Source organism: Herpailurus yagouaroundi, unplaced genomic scaffold (assembly GCF_014898765.1).
Source record: "Herpailurus yagouaroundi ecotype Mexico unplaced genomic scaffold, PumYag 188, whole genome shotgun sequence".
Taxonomy (NCBI): Eukaryota; Metazoa; Chordata; class Mammalia; order Carnivora; family Felidae; genus Herpailurus; species Herpailurus yagouaroundi.
This window is the reverse complement of record NW_024412419.1, coordinates 8040444-8044904: the sequence shown is the minus strand read 5'-3', so window position 1 is coordinate 8044904 and position 4461 is coordinate 8040444.

Genomic DNA, 4461 nt, shown 5'->3' with positions numbered 1-4461 from the left:
TTTTTTTTTTAACGTTTATTTATTTTTTTGGGACAGAGAGAGACAGAGCATGAATGGGGGAGGGGGGTAGAGAGAGAGGGAGCCACAGAATCAGAAACAGGCTCCAGGCTCTGAGCCATCAGCCCAGAGCCTGACGCGGGGCTCGAACTCACGGACTGTGAGATCGTGACCTGGCTGAAGTCGGACGCTTAACCGACTGCGCCACCCAGGCGCCCCCCCAACCCTTCCTTTAAGCAGCTTTCTCACCACCAGTCCAAGGCGTGCCCTCCAGGTTCTACCTCCAGAGTGCACCTTGCACCTGACCTCTTTTCTTCTTGTCATCTCCCTGTTCTGGGCTCTCATCCCCTTTACTCCCGTCTCCTGTAGTGGTTGAATCACACTTGTCTCCCAAATGTGTCCACCCAGAACCCCAGAATGGACCTGATTTGGAAAAGGGGCCTTCGCAGGTGTATTCACAGATGTAATTCGTTAAGGATATCAAAATGATATCATATTGGATTTAGGGTCGGCTCTAAATGCAACGACCGGGGTCCTTATAAGAAGAGGGGAGGAGACAGAGACACAGGGAAGAGAACCAGGCAAAGACAAAGGCAGAGATTACAAACCAAGGAAGACTGAGGATTGCCGGGGCCACCAGAAAGCAGGGAGAGGCAAGGCAAGGTCCACCCTAGAGACTTCAGAGGGAGCACGACTCTGCTCACACCTTGGTTTGGAGCTTCTAGGTTCCAGAACTTGAGACAACAAATCCCTGTTGTGTTAAGCCCCCCAGTTTGTTGCACTTTGCTAAGGCAGCCCTAGGAAATGAACACATCCCCTTAGAGCCCAGAGCTGTGGTTCATAACACGTATCAGATCACATCATCACATCTCTGCTCAAAAGCCTCCAACCGCTTCCCATTGCTCTTAAACTCCAAAACCCCGTTTCTCATACAGAAGGAAAAAGTTATAAATATGGAAAAGGAGAAAACTGGAAGAAACCCTGTGTTGCTGAATTGGGACTGGAAGTGTCAGTAATGAGCTCCTAGATTGTAAGGTGGATGGATGGATGAATGGATGGATGGATGGATAGATAGACAGATAGACAGACAGATTCTTTCCTAGCTCTGTTCATTGAGAGAGCCTAGAAGCCCTGAAAACATCAATAGTCCAAACCTTGACTTCTAAATACCGTTGTCCGTGAAAAGGAAGCAGGGAACCGGGGAGGAATGGGTGATTCCAGAGCTGGAATGGGGGGCAGCAAAGGGACATAATGTCTTCAACTTACTCTCAAACTGTTCAAAGTAATAATAACATATATATTATATATACAGATACAGGTATCTCTCTCTTTTTTACATGTAGTCTCACCATATAGCTATATCTATGGAGATTCCGTGGGCTATTCTATCATTTTGAAACTGTATTACAATAAAAAGAAAATCTCCCTTTGCAGGCCTCCAGGTCTCCAGTCGGTGGAAGTGAAGAGAGGGGTCCTGTTCCCCACCTCTACTCACAGCCTGGCCCTACTCTGTGCCCTGAGGCCACTATCCCTCTATCCCTGTTCATTGGGTCACCACAGGAAGCCAGAGACCCCCAGGTCAACGTTCCCTTCTCACCCCTCCTTCTGTCCATCTTCTTATCCCTCTTCCAGGGCTCAGCCCCTGTACCTGTGCCCCCAGAAACTCACATCCCTCATCAGCAAACCCTTGGTGCTCCGACTCCTTTCCGTCTCCCTCACTTTCTTGTGCTGCCCTCAACCTGGCTGCCCCTGAGGCCGCTGTTGTCCTCAGAGCTCTCTCAAGTGGAGGCTTCTTTTTGACCCCACACCTACTAGCACGGGGTCTCTAGTGGGAAGTATCCTCTCTGCTCCTTCTTGCCACTTCCAGCTGCTTCTTCCTCGATCCCCCCCCCCCAACACCTCTCCCCAGCTTTGAATCTCTGGGTGCCTCATCCAATGGAACTTTTCTGCGTCCAATGGAATAGAAACATTTTCTAACTGTGCTGCCTTCCCTAGGTGGTAGCCACTAGCCCTGTGTCTGTTGGGCATTTGAAATGTGGCTACTTATACTAAGGACTGGGATTTTACATTTTCTTCAATTTGGGTTAATTTTAAGTTAAACAGTGACACATGGAGGGTGTCCGCCATATTGGACAGTGCAGCTTAGACGCACCTCCCGCTTCCACTTACCGTGGTGATCTCCAGACCCCCAAGGCACATCCTCGTACTTCCTGAAGCGTTCAGTTCCTCCCCTATTCTCTCCATCTCTACTCATGTCTTAACACCTCGTGAGGCCACCGTAGACTGAAATGATTCTGGCCACACCCTGGTCTCCTGTTTCTTTGAACTCTTCTCCTTCAGTTGATGGTCCATGCCATCAACTTTTACTCCATGAGGAGCCTTTTACTCCTGAGGTCTTTAGCCTTTGTCATTACCACTGACTGGGACCCCTCACTGGTCTCAACGCCCTGTGTCCCACTCTCTGACCACTGTAAAAGCCAACGATAAAGGGTCTGAACTTTTCCTATTGCCCAAAGAGAAAGCAATCTTTCCCGGCCTCCCTCCCTTTCCTTCTCTTAGAGCATTTGCTGGAGAAAAGTGTGTGTGTAAACCCTACCTCTATCCTTTTGACACGTATATAAATCCTGTTTAAAGCTACAGAAGCCTCTGGCCAACATTACCACCCGGAGAGGCTTTTCTTAAGGCTTTAGGAGCCACCTCTTTGGAATGTAAATACCAAGATACCTTTCTGTTGCTGCTTGTCATAGAAATATGAGCAGTTTTATTTTTTTCCTTTGGATAAAGGCAGTTAAGAACACAGATGGCTACCTCAGTTACCAGGTGGATTATTGCCCCCCCCCCAACACTACTACCCTATTTTCCTAGTACCCTACCTGTCCACCCCACCGGGACCAAAATCCATCGGTCCCGCCATTGCCTATCACCCCCCACCCCCGGTCATGCCCTCACTTCCCTCCTTAAACTTTACAGTCCAAATTGTATCTACCCCCTTGCTCACCCTCTCCGTGCTCTTGACACGTCCTTGCTGTGCTTTATTTGATGGCCCCAAATCCAACCCTGGGAAAATCTACCTCTGCACCAGCCCTGTGCCTGTATCCCACAGCAGTATGTGGCTGGAGAAAAACACAGGACCACACTGATTGATCTTGAAGGAAACCCAGAACATGTCACCCCAAGATATGCCACTTGGCTTATTGACCGTTTTGAATTAACGGGACTTAAGAAACAGCAGGCGCAGGAAAGACACTATGACCCTTCTTCTTCTTCTTCTTCCTAAAAACAGGTGAGAAAACTCCCTTGTGAAAGCTGCCCTCCCTGTATCAGGAGGAAGGGAAGATATTCTTATCATCAGAGAGACAGAGAGCTGGGAGCCAAGAGATCTGTACCAACAAGCTACTTAAACTAACCCTTCTCGGGGCGCCTGGGTGGCGCAGTCGGTTAAGCGTCCGACTTCAGCCAGGTCACGATCTCGCGGTCCGTGAGTTCAGGTCCCGCGTCAGGCTCTGGGCTGATGGCTTGGAGCCTGGAGCCTGTTTCCGATTCTGTGTCTCCCTCTCTCTCTGCCCCTCCCCCGTTCATGCTCTGTCTCTCTCTGTCCCAAAAATAAATAAACGTTGAAAAAAAAATAAAAAAAATAAAAAAAAAAAAACTAACCCTTCTCTTCCTGGTTGCTTCTTCACCGCTTATGACGCCTAGTCCGTCATTTACTATACTCCCTTGATCCATGTTGTCTCCCATTCTTCCAGACACCTATTCAAACTCTCCTCTCCGCCTATGTTCAACTTCCCTTCCCCCGTCTCCCCCCTCAGCAGAGAACTTTGCTAATTCTCTGAGAAAGGGAAAGGCATCAAAAGACAGCCTCCACAAGCCCCCATTACCAGCTACAGAAATTAACTCGAAATGGATCATAGACCTAAATGAATATGCCGAAGCCATAAAAATCTTTAGAAGAAAACATAGCAGTAAATCTTTGTGATCTTGGGTTAAGAAAAAGTTTCTTAGATATGACACCAAAATCACAAATAACAGAAGAAAAATAAATCGGAGAAGTAAAAATAAAAATAACCTCTGTGCTTCAAAGGATGTCATTAGAAAATGGAAGGACAACCCACAGAACAACAGAAAATATTTGCAAAACATACTCGATAGGGAACTTGTGTCTAGAATTTATAGAGGGCTCTTCTGAACGCAATGATAAAAAGACAACCGTGGGCAATGGATCTGAGTAGACATTCTCCGAAGGAGATATACAGAAGGCCAATGAGCATATTAAAAGGCATTCAGTATCACTAGTCATTAAAGAAATAAAAAAAAAAATCACGATGAGGTACCACTTCATACCCACGGCTGTTATAAAAAAGAAAGAAAGAGTGAAAGAAAGAAAGGGAGAAAAAAAGGAGGAAAGAAAGAAAAAAGGAAGAAAGAAGGAAAGAAAGAAAAAAGGAAGAAAGAAGGAAAGAAAGA